Source organism: Panthera pardus, unplaced genomic scaffold (assembly GCF_024362965.1).
Source record: "Panthera pardus isolate Hobbes unplaced genomic scaffold, ASM2436296v1 HiC_scaffold_13, whole genome shotgun sequence".
Classification (NCBI taxonomy): domain Eukaryota; kingdom Metazoa; phylum Chordata; class Mammalia; order Carnivora; family Felidae; genus Panthera; species Panthera pardus.
Window position 1 is genome coordinate 184,576,788 of NW_026526688.1, and position 19,744 is coordinate 184,596,531.

Consider the following 19,744-nt stretch of genomic DNA (forward strand, 5'->3'; position numbering starts at 1 on the left):
TTCAGATGTAGAAGCCCTAACCCCCAGTGTGATGGTATTAGGAGGTGAAGCCTTTGAAAGGTAATTAGATCAGATGAAGTCATGAGGATAGAGCTCTCATGATGGGGTTAGTGCCCTTATAAGAAGAGGAAGAACTTTCTCTCACTACCATCTGAGGGCACAGCAAGATGGGAGCCATCTTCCTATAAGCCAGGAAGAGGCTCCTTACCCTAACTAACCCTACTGGCACCCAATCTTGGATTTCCATCTCCTAGACTGTGAGAAATAAATTTCTGTTGTTTAAGCCACCCATCCTGCAGTATATCGTTATGGCATCCTGAGGTGACTAAGACACTGATGCATTAGATGAGGGGCTAGGGATGGGGAAAGAATCAAGGTGGCTCATTGGTTTCTTGGCCTGAGCACATGGCTCGATGGTGGTGCCGTTTCCTGAGATGGGCATTCTCCCCACTTAAAGACTTCTAGAATTTCTTGTATGCACAAGTCAGAATGCCTGTATAATGATTTGCATTCAAGAGGGAATCCTCCACCATATGCCTAAGAAGACTTACAATGAAGAAAGTAGAGAAGATAGGATTTTCGTTAATACAACTATGCACTTACTGTTTTATAAGAAATATTCTGGTGGGGAGGGGAGGGAAGAGGGAGGTTGCAGTCAGGAGCATTCTGTTTTTATTCTTACTAGGAGAATTCTCATCTCAGTGTAGAACAGATGTAGGGATGATAAATAAGCTTCAAAACCAGAAGAGTGCTGAATGCAGTTAGGTCTCTCTGGTCCATTCTACTGGCATCTATTGATTTAATTACAGTTTTCTTCTTTAACTTGATGTAATAAATTTTACTGATATATTTCATAATGTGGAACCATTCTAGCGTGCTGACATAAAATCTACATGGAAGTGGTATGCTATCCCTTCAATATACTACTGGGTTTGATTTGCTAATAAATAATTATTCAGCTAATTTATTAATATTCAATGTTCTTTCAAAAATAAGTTAAGGGTATTTTATTTCTATTATCTTGGATTTTTTATTTTACTAATTTTACCTTTTATGTTTACTAATTACCTTCTCCTACTTTCTTTGTTTTATTTTGTTCTCTTTCTAGTTTCTTAAATTGACCACTTATTTCATTTGTTTTCAGACTTTTTCAAAAATAATGAAAGCATTTAAGGCTATACGTTGCCATTTGAGTATCATGCGACCTGTATGCATAGGCTTAGGTATGAAATCATTTCCTAATTGTTCCATTGTTTAATTTTGCTTTGTTTTTAAAATTCAGTTTTCTTTGATTTTTTTTAAGTTTCTTTATTTTTGACAGAAAGAGAGAGAGGGAGAGAGACAAAGCATGAGCAGGGGAGGGGTAGAGAGAGAGGGAGACAGAATCCGAAGCAGGCTCCAGGCTCTGAGCTGTCAGCACAGAGCCCGATGCGAAGCTGGAAGTCATGAACCGTGAGATCATAACCTGAGCCGAGGTCTAATGCTCAACTGACTGAGCCACTCAGGTGCCCCTAAAATTCAGTTTTAATATTCCTGATTGCTTAAGGTTTGTTTTTTTTGTTTTGCTTTGTTTTTCTGCAGGGTGGTGGTGGTGGTGGTGGTGCCTGGTCTCTGGAAATAACATATTTCAAAATTTATTGAGGCTGTCTTTCTGATCAACTATATGACCAATCTTTGTAAATGTGCCTTAAATATAAGAGTAGAAGGTATGTAGGAAATGAAATTTCAGTTACTCATGGGTTTTCCAAGAAACCTCCCTATTCCCTGAAGGGCATCCATGATGTGTTTGACTCCATTACCTTCCACTGGCGTCTCCATCATCAGCCAGGTCTGTACCACTTCCTTCGTTATGATATCTCACTTGATCTTGCTCCTTCAGTCCATTTTATCCCTATTACATATTTTAGTTTGCCATTTCTTCTACTCTCTTTACTTTTGTAGGCTTGGTCATGCGTCTACACTCAGAACCGCCACTGCACATGTACAAGCTATCTGTCATTTCTGAGGGACTCAGTGTGTCCTCGAAGTTGTGACTTTTAGAAGTCTGAGGAAACAAGTCTTACACAGAAGATACAGATAATCTGATAAACAGGCACCAGGAGATGAGTTTATAATTTAAGTCCCCTTGTTATAAAACGAAACCATGTCTTCAGAGATGACGGGAGGGAATGAAGTCACGTGGGCTTCTCCAGAAGGCAGACCTGGGTTCAAACTGCAGCTCCCACTGACTGGCTGTGCCACTGGGGCAAGTTTCTTTCCCTCCCGGAGCCTCACTGTCTTCACTCGCTCACTGCTTCATTTACCGAAGCACTATTATTTGGGTATCCACTATGTAGTAGTGGCTGGGGAGGCAGGGCTGAGCGAGCACAAACACAGTCCCTTACAGACAACAATGTCTGTTCCATAGGTGTTGGTGTGTGAATTCAATGGGGTCATTCAAATAAAGGGTCGGGCACAGAACATATTGGTATTGTTATTATTAACCTTAAATTAAATGTGATTCAGATGCCCAATTAGAGCAGCCAGACTAGGAACTTGGTCTTATTTGTTGAAGATCTCCAGCTTTATGAGGAGTGCTTGCAGTTCTTACGCTGCACTGTTCCTTCTGGCCTACAGCAATCCCACCACCACCTCATTCAGCTTGGTTAACTCTGTGTGTCTGAGCAAATCATTAGCAAAAAGAAGGAAGGGGCCTGGAGATACCCTCCCCACTCATTCTGGATTCCCCTCGGTGAGCGCATTCTAGGAGAGCTTTCATTCTTCCAAAATTACTGAGTATCTTTCGTACATCGGATGAGATACTAAATGCAGAATAAACAAAACAAACGGATTGTAGTCTTTGTCCTTGAGAAGCCAAGAATATTCCAAACCCACATTCTAAAAATGGACCAGACCCCAGAGTATCCAAGAGTATGCTAAGAAGAGTGTTCTTCAATTAATGTTCAGGATGGTGTTTGGAAAAACCTGGGTCTCATAATTTTTATAAATTCAAATGCAGCTCAGTGTCACTTGGGGATAGAATTTTCCTCGATGTCTTAACCATCTGCTAACCAACTTTCTGCCTCCGTTTGTATTCACTTTTATTTCAGCCGGACATCTCTTAACAGCCTGAGAAGGAAATGTTTCTCAGCTATAAAGAACTTGGAATGTGTTTTTCAAAAGTACATTTTTCAACATTCAAGGAATTTCAAGAAATGTACCATTTGCCTAAGGGCAGGTGATTTAAAAGATCTCTCTTGTGATGGCTTCAAATAAGTTGGTGATTGGAAAGCTGATGCATGAATATAAGGCATTATTATTCCACACTGATGTTTCAGAGGAGGGAACTAGTTAGGGGAATATTTTCCTCCCTAACATTTCATCCCTGCTGAAATAAGTCAAAATACCCAACGTTCTTTGTATTCAGAGGTGACACCGGTACCAGCATGACTCTCAGCTGCTGTCAATTCTGGGCTTCTGGAAGCAATGTCACGGTGCTTTAACTTGCTTTTCAGTTTGCTCAGCATGTCTTTGAAGCATCGCCTCTATTCGTCTCTTCCACAGCTCACTGTTCAGCCAAATTGCACTATTTCAGCAGGAACTCAACTAAATACTTAAAAGCTAGTGGGCAACCCTCCTCCTTGTTGAGGATTTATGCCCGTGTTTTTCAAACGGAGATCCTCAGGCAAACAGCAGCCACATCGCCCGGGGCGCTTGTTACATTACACCTTCTGGACCTCATCCCCAGACCAACACCTTCAGAAATTCAGAGTGGGAGATCAGGTAACCTGTGTTTTAAACAAATGCCCCTGGTGATTCCTATACACTGATGGTTAAGTTATAGGAATTGAGGGCTTTTACAGTCACTGACTCCATCTTGGTTGAGGCTTGTGTGTGTGTGTGTGTGTGTGTGTGTGTGTGTATAATGCTTATTTATTTATTTTGAGAGAGAGAGAGAGAGAGAGAGAGAGAGAGAGAGAGAGAGAGAGAGAACAGGAGATGGGCAGAGAGAGAGAGGAGAGAGAGAATCCCAGGCAGGCTCTGTGCCTTTAGCATAGAGCCCTATGCAAGGCCTGAGCTCATGAACTGCAAGATCATGACCTAAGCTGAAACCAAGAGCCGGACACTTAGCCAGCTTAACCAACTGAGCCACCCAGGCACCCCGAGGCTTGTGTCCTTCTTTACACACAAGGGCATCAGCGATCTGCAGAAGCTTAGTCCCAGAAGTACACCTGAACATCAGAAAAAGCAAGTGTGTTCATATAATTCAAATCTTCCCAGAAAACTCTGTCCTTTAGATATATTATGGCTTATATTTTGAAAATATCCAAGTGCCATCAAGTATACCTGTCTAAGTGGCTAGACAGAAAACAAATCAAATTCAAAACATTAACATGCTCTGAAAGATGAGGAGCTTGAATAGCAGGAGTTGAATTATAACCTTCCAAGCCCTGTTGGCTGAAACACAGGCAAGAGGTCTTTTGGGTATTTATTAAGGAAGTAAGAAGTGCGACACCTTCCCAGACAGGTTGCCCCAGCCCTGCTGAGGGCAGGTTGCCTTCCCCGCTCTGGCCACCTAGATGCAGTCCCACTGGCTCAGAACTCCATTTCCATCTCTATTGTTTCTACAAGCACAGATAGCATTTCTGCACATTTTTTTTAACTTTTGATTGTGAAATGATTTGTAGGAAATTGCACAAAAGCAAATGTACAGGGAGGTTCCATATACCCTGTCTTCTGTCTCTCCAAAAGTAATATTTTGTACAACTATTGCAAAATGCCGAAGCCAGAAAAATGACGTCGGTCGTCAGTACAATCCACAGAGTTTATTCAGATTTCACCAGTTTTACGTGCACTGTGTGTGTGTGTGTGTGTGTGTGTGTGTGTGTGTAGTTCTGTTCAATGTTATCATATGAGTGGATTAGTATAGGCATTCTCGTAACTAAACTATAGAACTGTTGGATCGCCGCAGGCCCCCTCATGCTGCCCCTTCACGGCCATGCCCAGCCCCTTCCACCACCCCTAATCCCTAGCAACAGCAAATCCATTTTCCATCTCTATAATCTCCCACAATTATTTTTTAATAGCATTTTAATAGCCTTGAGGCAACGTCTAACCACGCTAAGCTTCCTGCCTGGACCGTCCAAGTTATCTCTCAAGGTACCAATGACTGTTTTTGTTAGTGCTCTGGTTACAAAGTTACATAAATGTTTAGTGATCTGACTATAATCCTAATATTCCTAAAAGCAACATTTTGCATGTACAATTTTGCTGAATGTGTGTTTTTCAGCACTATCTATTCCATGTCACAGCAAAAATATCTGTATAATGGCTCCAACATAATAGGTTATTTTTTACCCACAGCGGAACGTAAGGAAGATGTTCTTTCTGGCAAGTGCTTCTCCAACTGGCAATCAAGTCACCCAGACTCTTTTCATCTTGTGACTCTGCCACTTTGATGGTTAATTTTGTGTGTCAACTGGACCTGGCTGGAGTGGCCAGATATTTGGTAAACATTATTTCTGGGTGGGTCTGCGAGGGTGTTCCTGGGTGAGGTTAACATTTGAATCAGAAGACTGGCTAAAGCACGTTGCCCTCCTCAAGTGGGTCAGTCATATCTAGTCTGTATCCAATCCAAAATAAGAGGGTGAGGAAGAAAGAATTCTTTCTGCCTGACTGTCTTTGAGCTGGAACATCGGTCTCCTCCTGTCTTTGGCCTTGGACTTGGGCAGGAACTACACCATTGGCTTTCCAGGTCTCCACTTTGCCAACCACAGATCTCGGACTTCTCGGCCACCATAATCATGTGAACCGATTCCTTATAGTAAATCTCTTTCTCTCTGTATATCCTATTAGTTCTGTTTCTCTGGAGAACCTTGACGAATACAGCCACCTTCCACAATGTATTTGCTGTTCCGACTCTCCAGTGGCTGGAGGCAGAGGGATGGGAAGCCACAGCTGCTTCTTCGAGCTTGGACGAGGAGACGGCATGTTCAAGTTCACAGACATTCCATCCACTACAACTCAGACATATGGCCACACCCAACTGCAACACGGGCTGAAAAAAGGTGTCTAGACAAAAAGTTATCACTCCTTAACGTCCAAAAAGGAAGGTTCTCATAGGGGGAAAAGAGAGCAGAGGAAATGGCGTTGGAGTAGGCAAAAAAGTGTCTGAAATAAGTATGAGTACTAAGATGAGGCTACAAATTTTCATCGCAGAATTATTTGTAACAGTGAAAATATTTTAACAACCTAAATAAGCCATAATAGAAGATTGGTTAAATACTCTAGAATGGATTCATATAACAGAAAAAAAAAATGATGTTGAAGATGGTATTTTAGAAGAATACAAGGTTTAGAATTACATTGAAAATGTCTATAATGCATTGTTAAGTGTAAAAAGCAGAAAACGAAACATTATACAATGTGTTCCCTTTTATAAAAAATTCTTTTTAATGTTTACTTTTGAGAGAGAGAGAGAGAGAGAGAGAGAGAGAGACAGTGTGTGAGTGGGGGAGGGGCAGAGAGAGAGAGGGAGACACAGAATCTAAAGCAGGCTCACAGAGCCCCATGCAAGGCTCAACCCCACAAACCACCAGATCATGACCTGAGCTGAAGTTGAACGTTTAACTGACTGAGCCACCCAGGCGCCCCTACAATGTGTTCCCTTTTTTGTAAAGCAGCAACAACAAAACCAGTAGATATGTGCACAAAAGAGAGGCTGGATGGACATATGCCACAATTTTAACAAGTGGTTATCCCTCTGTGGGAAATTATAGCTGATTCTTGTTTGTTTATTATTATTATTTTTAACGTTTATTTTTGAGAGAGAGAGAGAGAGAGCACAAGCAGGGGAGGAGCAGAGAGAGAGAGGGAGACACAGAATCCAAAACAGGCGCCAGGCCCTGAGCTGTCAGCACAGAGCCCAACGCGGGGCTCGAACTCATCAACTGTGAGATCATGACCTGAGCCGAAGTTGGATGCTTAACCGACTGAGCCACCTAGGTGCCCGTTTTTACTTTTTTTTTAATCTGTATTTTCTAAATTTTTAGAAATATAAAAAAAATGTGTCATACTTGAAATAATAATTGTAAGAAGTTATTTTTTAAAAAGGGAATTAATATAGGTGACCATGAAACAAGGATAAAAGGGACAAGGTCACAAATGTGAACTGGTGACCTGGCTTTGAATCTTTGCTCTACCACTTACCAGTTTGTGAGCTTGGATGAGTTATCAACCTTTCTAAGTCTTGATTTCATCCCTAAAATTGGAACACTGGTGATAAAACATACTGCCCTCGCTGGCTTCTTGTGATGCTTAAATAAAATATTGTTCTCGTAGCTCAGTACCTGGCGCACAGTAAGTCCTTGCAAGGCTTCACCATCATTATCACGATGTTATTAGCAACCATAGTATAGTGTCTTGGGGCAACTTCGGTTCATGGGGTACCATGGCGGTGTTTGAATGCTCTCTCCACTCCGGGGCCAAATGCCCATCTTCATAAATAAAGCCCTGTTTTCCCCACATTGACACTACTCTTCTTTCATCTCAGTTTTGTACTGTTCTTGTTCGTAAACTTTCAAACAGGTTCTTTGTTATTACCACCCAACCTAAACTCTAATCTTGTTTTTAAAAAATCACAAATTGCAGGGGTGCCTGGGTGGCTCAGTCGGTTAAGCATTCACCTCTTCATTTTGGCCGAGGTCGTGAGGCCTCTCAAAAATAAAGAAAGAAACATTAAAAGAATCAGAATTGACAATCTTCATTATTTCATTTTAATAGAAGATCATACCATCAATCAGTTGCCACTGAGGGTTACTTCTAAAGAATTGGGGTTTGAAGCAGTCGCATTGACTGCATTCTACAGAACAGGTCTCTCCCACCACCACCACATGCATACATATCACCATTCTCAGTGTCTCCTTTGACAGAGGTAACGCTTCCAGTTGTCATCAGCCCCTCACTCACTCCTCTCCCTCCCCCCAACCAGGCCTTTCTTCCTTCTGTGTGGAGAGCCTGCCCTGGGTTGGCACTGGTTGTGGATAAATCTGGCTAACTCTGGATGATGTATAGGAAGCCCGTTTGGCAATGTCTCTGACGTAGACCTTATCAGTGACTAAGATGACATTTTGGCCTCTGTCTGCCATATCATTTGTCTTTTTTCTTAATTGGTTCAAAACCTGGGTGAGGAAAGCAGTTTTATTTATTGGGCCCTACTCAAAGTTCCCAAGAAAGCACACACACCTATTTGTTTGTTTTTCTTTGTTTTTATTAAAGCTATGGTAGGAAGCAGGTAGGAAAGAGGGTACACTGAAGCATCTAAAGTAGTAAAATATCTAGGGGTGTCTGGGTGGCTCTTGGTTAAGCGTCTGACTTGTGATTTCGGCTCAGGTCATAATCTTGCGGTCTGTGAGTTCAAGTCCCGCGTTTGGCTCTGTGCTGACTGCCGGGAGCCTACTTGGGATCCTCTTTCCACTCCCCTGCCCTTCCCCTACTCTCTCTCAAAATAAATAAATAAACTTTAAAAAGTTAAAAAAAAAAAAAAAGGAAGTAAAAAAATCTGAGTAGAATAGGAAAGACCAGGCGAATGAGTACTCAATGTGGACTCAGTTTGCATTTTTAGGATTGGACAGTTGCTTCTCAAATTTTATCACTAGGAGATGTCGCTGAAATTCATATTCTGATTCAACAGGTCTGGAGTGGAGGCCGAGTTCCATACTTCCAATAAGCTCCAGGTGATGCTGCCTCCAGCCCACAGGCAACACTTGAGTAGCAAAGGTGGAGGATATTATGAATTGCTACCTTCCACACTCAATAAGCACTTATCAACTTACTTATTTTGAAGCATATTTAGATTAATAATTATTTTACCTAACCTAGTAATTACGATGTGTCTCCAATTTGCTAAGTGCACTTCTATGTGGATAGCATATCATATCCTTCACGTGCCCCCACCTCTTATTGGCTCCACATTATCAGCAAGCTTTTGCCACATGAACACACCAGCCCAAAATTCAGTAGCTTAAAACAACAACCATGTCTTTTGCTCACAGTCCTGTGGGTTATAATTAGGGTTGGGCCCGGCTGAGGATTCTTTGGCTGGTCTTGACTGGGTTCGCTCTTGCATCTATGGCCAGCAGCAGGGCACTCGGTTGCTGTCCCCGACAGTGCTGTCGACTGGGGCAGTGGAGAGGACTGGGCCGCGTTTCTTATCATCATCCAACTGGATAGGGCAGGCTCGTTCACATGGTGGCAGAAAGATTTCACGTGCAGCATCAGGGTAAGCCCAAATGTGCTTTTCATGCCTCTACCTGAATCACATTGTTACCATCCATCTCACTGGTCAAAGCAAGTTGCATGACCAAATTCAGCATCCTGGTGCCAGAGTTACCTAGGGTGTGGTTGCTGGGAGGCAGAAGCATTTGTAGCTGCTTTTGCAATCCAACTATTCAAGCTCAAATTGGCCTTTAGGCTTTCCCCAGAAAGGCCTATAAGGCTTGTTTTTATCCCTACGCTATTGCTTTTTCTCTTCCCTTCTCCTGGAACACTATTTTTGGACAGAGCCTTAGTCCACTTTGAAATGCTACCTCCTACTTAAGCTTGATGTCTAAATTGAATGGGGTCGTCAATCATACAGCACATCTCATTCAGACTATTACAGTTACCTATATATACATGGTATTCTCCTCTACTAGATATTTCTTTTTTTTTTCAATATATGAAATTTATTGTCAAATTAGTTTCCATACAACACCCAGTGCTCATCCCAAAAGGTGCTCTCCTCAATACCCATCACCCAACCTCCCCTCCCTCCCACCCCCCATCAACCCTCAGTTTGTTCTCAGTTTTTAACAGTCTCTTATGCTTTGGCTCCCTCCCACTCTAACCTCTTTTTATTTTTTTCCTTCCCCTCCCCCATGGGTTTCTGTTAAGTTTCTCAGGATCCACATAAGAGTGAAACCATATGGTATCTGTCTTTCCTTGTATGGCTTATTTCACTTAGCATAACACTCTCCAGTTCCATCCACGTTGCTACAAAGGGCCATATTTCGTTCTTTCTCATTGCCACGTAGTACTCCATTGTGTATATAAACCACAATTTCTTTATCCATTCATCAGTTGATGGACATTTAGGCTCTTTCCATAATTTGGCTATTGTTGAGAGTGCTGCTATAAACATTGGGGTACAAGTGCCCCTATGCATCAGTACTCCTGCATCCCTTGGGTAAATTCCTAGCGGTGCTATTGCTGGGTCATAGGGTAGATCTATTTTTAATTTTTTGAGGAACCTCCACACTGTTTTCCAGAGCGGCTGCACCAATTTGCATTCCCACCTCTACTAGATATTTCTAAAGGGTTTTTGGTTGTGGCTTGCTCATGTTTGTATTTCCAGCAAAAAATATCAATTGCTACAATTTACTGACTTTAGTTACTTTGTATATTTTTCATCTCACACAAAGGAGGTATTCATATTGGCTCCTTAGGAAAGTGAAACAGAGAGGTGAAATAATTTGTTCAAGACCACAGAGCCAGGAAGCCTCTGAACCCGTATCTCTGAAATCCAAGAGCTTGGTCTTTTCAACTAGTCCCCTAATTTAATGAGAATACATGGTGTTTTGAATAAGCCACATGCAGACAATCAAGAATTGACCAAAGAGAGTATGTTTGGGGTGCCTGGGTGACTCAGTAGGTTAAGCATCCGACTCTTGATTTCAATTCAGGTCATGATCTTATGGTTCGTGGGTTTGAGCCCTGTATCAGGCTCCATGCCAACAGTGTGAAGCCTGCTTGGGATTCTCTCTCTCTTTCTCTCTCTCAAAATAAATAAACTGAAAAAAAAACTTACCGGAGTGTATGTTTGTCTTTGTGGGAATGCAAGTCAGGCTCTAAGAACAGAAGAAGAGTCTCAGGGTTAGCGGGCTTTCATAGAGTCAAGCTCAGATTTTGACTCAGGTCTATAGGTTTACAAATGGTCCTCAGTTCTCTGTGGCATGGTTCTCAGATTCTGTAGAACTGAATCATTTATAAAATGACTTCAGACCTATGAGGCTTGAGAAAAGTCTAGAATGCTAACTTGTGAGTGTTCTGGGAGATAGAGAAGTGACAAGCACACCAGCAGAGGTGTCACAGGCTCAGCATGATCTTTTATCAATAGGGTAACCAAGAAAAGTAAGGTTGTAGAATATATTTCTTTTCTGCCTCTTTCCAAAAATGATTGGAGTCCATTGCAAAGGGAGTGGCTATTTTTAAGTAATACAGTCACCAGTGAGGCATGCTGAGTCACACTCGATGAAAAGGCTGAATCTGCCAAGATTCAAAATGGGAAGACTTATATTGAGTCATCAATGCTCCATCTTTCTTGGGCAATACTGGAAAAGCTCTCTTCCCATTTACAACATTCCATAAGAAAGTCAGTATTGATTGGGCTTCACTTTCTTGGTTTGGGATTGTGAGGTCTGCCCTATTCGGATTATTCTGACTTTGATATCCCCTTCCAGCATTACAGCTGCAGTTTGGGGCAGCTGTAATGTCATAGGGGATGTCAGTGCTTTAGGCTTAGTTATTTGGAGAAAGGACATTTAGTCAGTCTTTCCGTAGGTGTGAATAAAGCAGGAAAATAATATTACCAGGTGTCGTGAGTGATGCTTTAAAATGTTTTCTCACTTGCAGAAAAATGTGGTACATAATTGAGATTGTGAAGGAAAGAAATGCAAACACCTAGAGCAGCAGTTAGGATTGAGTGCAGGAAGCAGACATGACTCTAGATAATTTAACTATGAAGGAGCTTAGCATAGGGAATAAGATGTTTACAAAATCGTTGGGAGGTCTAGAGATGTGGGCTCTGGACTGGGCTTCTAGAACTGACTCCCAGCATACTTCAGAACTGACCCACCAGGGGCTTTACCACCTGCCAAGACCACCATGAGGACTATGATGTCAAGAACCCATCGCCGAGACTGTTACTCGTATCAGGAAGACGCATTTCCTCTGGACACCCAGGGAACAGACTCTAAAAGGCAAACAAACAAACAAAAACAACCCTCATATCTCCACTGCCTTGCTTGCTAATAACACAGTTGAAAGAAGCAAGAATACGCCCTCCACCTTCCAACTCTTGTGCAAGTATGTCTAATGGGCTACATGTAATTTGCTTCTAGAACGCTAGTTGGGAGGGAGTTGGGAGAATGTAGTTTGTAGTTCTCCCACCCCTGGTAAGGTCCATGAGAAGGAAGCCGAGTGAGCAAGTCCACACTTGGGCTCAAATGGCTTACTCACTACTATGGCCGTGAATAGCTGTAAGGGCAGAGATCACAGTCTCACATTTGCCGAGTGCTCCTCCGTGCTGGGTGCCGGGCTGAGCCCCTATCATCCCTCATTGACTTCCCCCTACTATTATTGTGCCCCTTTCACAGAGGAGCAAGCTGGGGCCCAGAGACGCTGGGTAATTTGCCCAAACTTATAGAGAGAAAGAAAGAGAGCCACTCTGGACTCCATTGGCCTGATTCCAGAGCCGCCTTCCCCAGCACTCCCTGACCACTTGCCTTTATCAGGGCTCCACCACCGCCCTCTCTCTGTGTCAAAGGCCTGAGAAAGTCTTCCTCACTCTTTTTCAAGTGTCAGCAAGCCCCAGGCTCTGGGCCGGTTCACAGACTCCTGACAAGTTTCCTGCAGCTTTTCTCTTGCTCCGTCTTTTACAGGGGATTATATCCATCTCTGCAGTGTTAGTGCTCAGAGACCGCCTTCTCTACCCCCCTCTCCTCCCTCCAGAGAGGAAACTGCTCCACTCATCCCAGGGAAGGTCTTAAATTACCTTCTGCTACATCCACATCTACTTTCATTCCATCTCTCTCCATCTGAAATAGACAAGATGAAGGCGAGACCAAGCTTTCTGAATCCTGAGTCTCAGCAAAATGTAATTACTACTTTTTTTTTTTTTTTTTCTAATCACAGGAGACTTCTCTGAGCAACCTAGTTACTGATTCTACTCTTCCCCCACTTCCTCCTTCCAAGTGCTCTTTGAAGCTTGGCATTGGCGTGGAAGTTATTTTGCTTCAAATTGCTTAAGAGGCCTCATTAATGAGGTTGATGACAGCCAGATCCTGCCATGCTTAAGACACTTGTCATTTCTCCTACCCAAACATTTTAGAACACATGTGAACGGAATGACAAAGGGGTATGGTCGTTATTTGTTATTTCCATCTCCCAATGGAAAATAGCTCCTGCACAATTTAAAATGCCCTCATAAAATGCGCCTGGGTGGCTCAGTCGGTTAGGTGTCCGACTTTGGCTCAGGTCATGATCTCACAGTCTGTGGGTTCGAGCCCCGCATTGGGCTCTGTGCTGACAGCTCAAAACCTGGAGCCTGCTTCCAATTCTGTCTCCCTCTCTCTGCCCCTCCCTGACTCATGCTCTGTCTCTGTCTCTCTCTCTCTCAGAAATAAACATTAAAAAAATAAAAAAAATAAAATGCCCTCATAATCTGACATGTCACCTATTTGTCCCTGACTCCCTGCTCTCTCCTCTCTCCACACCTGGGTTCATCCAGCAACCACCAAATGATATGCAATGTTTGGGACCCATTCTTATCATTTCTCCACTCAAAAATGTTTGTGAATGCTTACCATGTGCCAGGCACTGTGCTAAGTGCTAGAAGAGTAGGTGAATAGTCAAGAGTTCTTATCTTCCAGAAGCTTCTATCTCAAATACTACACAAGCAATCAATTCATAAAAGAATTTCCAGTGAATATATATAGGATTCCTGCTTAGATAAGACACTCAGGGAAGGCTTCTCAGAGGAGGGGACATTTATACTAGAAGGAAACTAGAAGCCAGCCACGCAAAATGAAGAGGGGAAGATCTTTTAAGGCAGTAGGCACAGCATGTGGATAGATACTGACGTGGGAAAAGAAGAACTTAGTGTGTTTCAGGGTCTGTAGGGAGGTCAGTGAGGTGGGAGCCCACCCAGTGAGGGAGGAAAGTGCTTGGTGTCGGGGCGGGGGGCGCCCAACCTTACAGGGTTTTACCGGTCAGTCTGGATTGCATGCTCGGTATGATGGGAAAACGAAAGGGGAAGCACATGATTTGATATTTACTTAAAAGATAATTCTCACTGCTGAGTAGGGACTGGAGAAAGGTAAGGGGTGATAAGCCAAAGTGGAAGCAGAGAGGCCACTGCATTTGTCCAGGGGGGGTTGACAGAGGTCTGGTCTAGGTGCTGGTGGGAGAGGTGGAGAGAAAGGGGCAGGGCGAGGCGTGAGGAGACTGCTTCTGGGTGAGGTGTGAGTGGTGCTGGAGTGGAGGAGTCTATGATGCTTTCTGCACTTTTAGCATCAAGGACTCCTGGCACCAATATGCTGGGGGACTCTTTGGGTCATGGGATTTAATGGGCTTTATGACTTAGTACACTTCTGGGCAAGTTGTCCTCTCTCCCCTTCTGGCTCTATTCTTCTTATTCCATCCACGTCCCCGTGGAGAGAACCCTGATACTACATACTGACAGTGCGGAGGAGTGGGGGAGATCACAGTCTCCAGAGTCAGAAGCCTGGTCACAATCCTGGCTATTTCCCTTGACCAATGGTGCCATCCCACCGGGCCCTTCTGATGCCCAGCTCCTTCAGTTGTAAAACGGAGTGACGATAATCATACCAGCATCGTCGTGCTGCTGGCAGGACTGGATGAGTGATAGTAGGTAAATTTAGAGCAGTGCCTGGGACACAGGCTTGGTATGAGTGCTTATTAGTGTGAATCAGAGGACAAGGTGCTTTTGAGCTGCCTTTATTTCACTCTATCACCTCCCTTACAACAGGATTTAGTGCTTCAAGGCATCCCCCAAATAGACCCAAACCTACAGTGGATTAATAAGAAAGACTCACTATTTCATAGGGAGAAGTAGACGGGGGTTTCCTCTAGAACATAGAGCATTTCACTTCAAATCCGCCATTGGAAGTCTGGCCTCTTCTCCCACTGCCTGGCCACCTGCTGCACATCAATCTCCACCCACACAGCCTTCTTGGAGTTTCTTTGGCCTTTGGACCTGGACTCCCCTCATTTCACAGAAACCACTACTGGTTTTGCTAGTCCCCTCTTTGTTTTCTATTTCCCTAGTCTCTGGTCTTTATTATTTCTTTCCTTGTATATCCTTTGGATTTATTTTCTGTTCATTCACTAACTTCTGAGATAAAAATCCTAGCTCAGAAAGTTTTAGCCTTTTTTTCCTTTTCTACTCTATGTTTTTTCCCCTATTGCCCCCACCCCTACTATATACTTTTTTTTAAGTTTATTTTGAGAGAGAGAGAGAGGGAGAGAGGGAGACAGTGTGTGTGTGTACGAGTAGGGGAGGGGCAGAGAGAAAGAGGGAGAGAGAGAATATCAAGCAGGCTCCACAATCAGAGTGGAGTCCAATGGGAGCTCGATCCCATGACCGTGAGATCATGACTTAAGCTGAAATCAAGACTCAGTCGCTTAACTGACTGAGCCACCCAGGTGCCTCCTACTATATACTTTTAAAGTTTCCTCCTAAGTATGGTTTTAGGTGTTTCCTGTAAGTCTTGATATGTGGCATTTTTATTACCATTGAGTTCAAAATACTTTCTAACTTCTACTGTAATATTTTCTTTGATGTATGGATTCTGCTTCATTTCCAAATAAGTCTTGTTTTTGTTATTGATTCTTAGCTTAGTTGCCTCAAGTCAGAGCATGATTTCACAGCTTTGAAAGTTGTTGTGACTTGTTTCAAGACCCAGGATTCAGTCAATTCTGGTAAATGTTCCATGTGAGCTTGAAAAGAATGTGTGATTTCCAGTTGGGTACGGCATTCTATGAATGTACATTAGGTCAAATTACTAAACATAGTGTTTCTGTATCTTTACCAATTTTTGGGCTAACTTGTTCTATTGGTTCTTAAAAACTGTTCTATAATATCTCAGTATTTCTGTAAAATTGTCTATTTTTCCTTTCAACAGTTTTGACTTTATGTGTTTTGAAACTATGTTATTAAGTATATACAAATTTAGAATTATTCTACCTTCTGGGTGATTTGGATCTTTTATCTTTATGAAGTATTCCTTTTTATGCCATTTGTCTTAAAGTCTGCTTGTCTAATATTAATAATCTGTGCTTACTTTCTTTTTGTTAATATTTGCACGTTATATCTTTTCCCATTCTTTTTCTTTCAACTTTTAATCTTTTCATAGCTTTTTGTTTTAGATGCATTCTCAGCAAAGAGCATGTAATTGTTTTTGCCATTAAAAATCTAGTCTGATAATCATCATCTTCTAAAAGGAATATTCAGCTCACTCATATTTAATACTGATTTCTTCATGTCCTACTCATTTCTTTTTCTCTCTTTCCTACCTCATTTTGAACTGATAATTTTTATTAATCCTCTTTTCCCTTGTATTAGTTTGGAAATTATATAATCTTTTACTATTTCTCTATTGGTTATCCTGGAGATTACAAAATAAATTCTATATTTACAAAAATCTAATGTTAGTTGGTACTTTTACTCTCTTTTGAGACAATAGAAGTACCTTTGGAACAGAATTTCCCAAATTTTAATGTGTATATAAATCACAGAGTGTCATAGACTCTATGTCTAAAGTTCTCTCTTGGCCAGCAAAGGAGCAGATGCAGGATTAAAGAGAGAGATGGCTAGTGTCTGGGAAAAGACAAGCCCTGAATAAGGGTCCTTGCCTGTTTTCATTAGGATCAGAAGGCTTACAAACATGGTGATGGACACGCACAAAGGGACAATGAATCTGTGAACATTAACTTGTGGTCGTGAGGGAAAGGGGGTCTTGAGGATATTTGTGGTTAGGGGTTTGGGTTAATACAAAACAAAATCCGGGCGCCAGGCAGTTGGGAGGAGGGTTGTTTACAGCGGACATGAGGCAGCACCTATGTTTACCTTAGCTAGCCTCAGGGATGAGACAGGTAGGGGAAATAACCTCAGGGTTGACAAGGCACCTTTTCTTTTGTTAATCATTTCCACTCTGGGCTGCTTTGCCTGCAGCACAGTGGTCCACAGTCCAATTCACCAATTTACCTAACCTGGCCCTATTCTCCTATGAAAGGAGCTTTTCTGCTATAGTACTAAATTTGGGGTGCGTTCACCCTGAATATTTAATCTTGTTATTTCTATGTATTGGGCACCTTTGCACCGTTTCTATTTCAGGCTTTTGCCTCTCTCTGTCTATTTTGGGGTGCCTTTGCACCTCCCTATTCCTGGCACCTTTGTGCCTCCCTATTCTCAGGGTGTCTTTGCACCCCGCTATTCTTGGAGTGTCAATCTGGTTTACCCAAGCTTGGGTGTGAACATTTTATGACTTTGTATTTCTTTATGACTTGTCAACCCATTGGTGTAACCCCGGGGGATTCCTAAGTTTATCTCCCACAACAGAGGACCCTGTTAAAATAGGAATTCTGATTTAGTAAGTCTGAGAAGAAGTCCATGATTCTGCCTTCTAATAACCTCCATGGGCCACTCTATGAGTACAAAGCCTTTATAACACTTAACTCTATTTACTAAGTCGCTCTATAATTAAATGCCAATCATGTACTTTGACTCTATACATATATAAACCCTTCAACACATTACTGTAGTTTTTTTATATAGACAATATTAACCTACATTTACCATAATAACTTGCCATTTTTGTTGCTTTTTACCCCTTTTTGCATTTGATATTCCACCTGAAACCACTTTCCTTTTGCCTTAAGAATACCCTTTAGGGCTTCCTTTTATGGTATTCTATTGGTGACAATTCTCTGTTTTCATCTGAAAATGTCTCTTTCATTTTTTAAAAGTAAACTTTTTTGTAATTTTGGAATAATTTTGGAATTACAGAGATAAAACAGAAGGTTCTCATATGTTCACCCAGGTTCCCCTAATGATACCATAATACATTTGTCAAAACTAAGAAGCCAACTTGACACATACTCTTGACCACACTTCAGACTTTATTTGGCTTTCTCTAGTTTTCTAATTAATATCTTCTTTCCACTTCAAGATCCAATCTAGGATACCACAAGTGATTAAATCATTTGAATGTCATGTACAACTGATATGAGAAGGGCACTGCATCTCTATGGGATTCTCCAAAACCAATAACCCTAGTCTAACCATGAGAAAATATCAAACTACAGGTGAGGAACATTCTAGAAAATACCTGACCAGTATTCCTCAAAATTGTCACAGTCATGGAAAACAGGAATAAACTGAGACATTATAATAGACTGAAGGAAATGAAGGAGACATGATGACTGAATACAATGTGCTATCCTGGACTGGCACATTGAAAAAGGCAAAGCAAAGATTAACTATTTTGAAGCAACTTAACTTTAGGTAGAATTATGCCAAAATGATATTTGGGTTAGGTACTACTGGGAAGCAAGGGACAAACATTTTATTGATTGTCCTTAAGTCTTGAAAAAAATGATAACCCTTCCCTGTTTGGTAAGTAGAACTTTCTGCATTCTGCTCCAATTATTTTTTCTGTGTCATTGGACTTTGAAGGTCATAGAATGTCAGGTATGATGGCAAGAACTTTATCTGGAGTATGCATAAATTATACTGAGGAGGGCAAAGGTATATCTTGACAGACACAATTTGATTATGAATAGAAGAGTGCTCTGGAACTTTAACAGTTCCTCTGTTGCGCAGTTAATATTACAATTACATCTGTGGAGTAAGTCTCTCCTTATCAGATTCGCAGGGGTGCTATCACAGAGCAGAAAGGAGTGTTTTTCATTCAAGAGAGTAAGTGCTACAGTTAAGGGCTGGGAGTTAGGAAAAGTCTGTGGGTTGTCTGAAAGACCTATCTGTATTTCTGTCTGAAAGAATTGTGCACATGTTTAGTCTGAGAAAGACTTTGAGCAAGTGAGGAGTTTAATGTAGTAAGAGCAGCACCTGTCTACCAGGAATTGATTAGGTTTACCAAGTGTATTTATTCAACTTGAGCATTTAAGGGTAAGTCAGGATATTGGGAGCTTTTTCCTTCTTTAGAGTACCCTTTTTGATCAGGATTGAGGGTTTTCCTTTGTCCCGGGTTTTCTTTTATGAGAAAGGACATTCTGTTTTGCCAGTGTCCCTTCTATTTATACTGTCTACAGCGTCCTTGTCCAAAATCGTTGCTTGGAAGGTGTATCACCTAGCTGTTGGTTCGGCAAGATCATAGTTTATTTTTTTAAATTTTTTTTTTTCAACGTTTTTTATTTATTTTTGGGACAGAGAGAGACAGAGCATGAACGGGGGAGGGGCAGTGAGAGAGGGAGACACAGAATCGGAAACAGGCTCCAGGCTCCGAGCCATCAGCCCAGAGCCCGACGCGGGGCTCGAACTCACGGACCGCGAGATCGTGACCTGGCTGAAGTCGGACGCTCAACCGACTGCGCCACCCAGGCGCCCCAAGATCATAGTTTATTTTAGACTCTGTCTCATTTTGATTCTAAACCCTTTTTAAAATATACCAACAGGTGTTTAGGCAAAGGTGCTATTTCCTATTCTAATTTCTATTTTTGAATTAGGCTTCAGTTTCAGGCTTAACTCCATTGACAGAATGAGATAAAAGGGCTGCTTTTACACTGACACCTTTGTTGACTCCCGAATGTTGTCAGAGGTATTTTCTAGTCTAGCACAAAAAAAAATACCTTATACTTTTACCTTTTTTCTTGGTTTCATGATTAAATTATAGTCTGATTAATTTTTATTGGAAATGTTTAGGGGTATGGCTTGTAAGAGGCTTTGCCCTACTTTTCAGGATGTTTT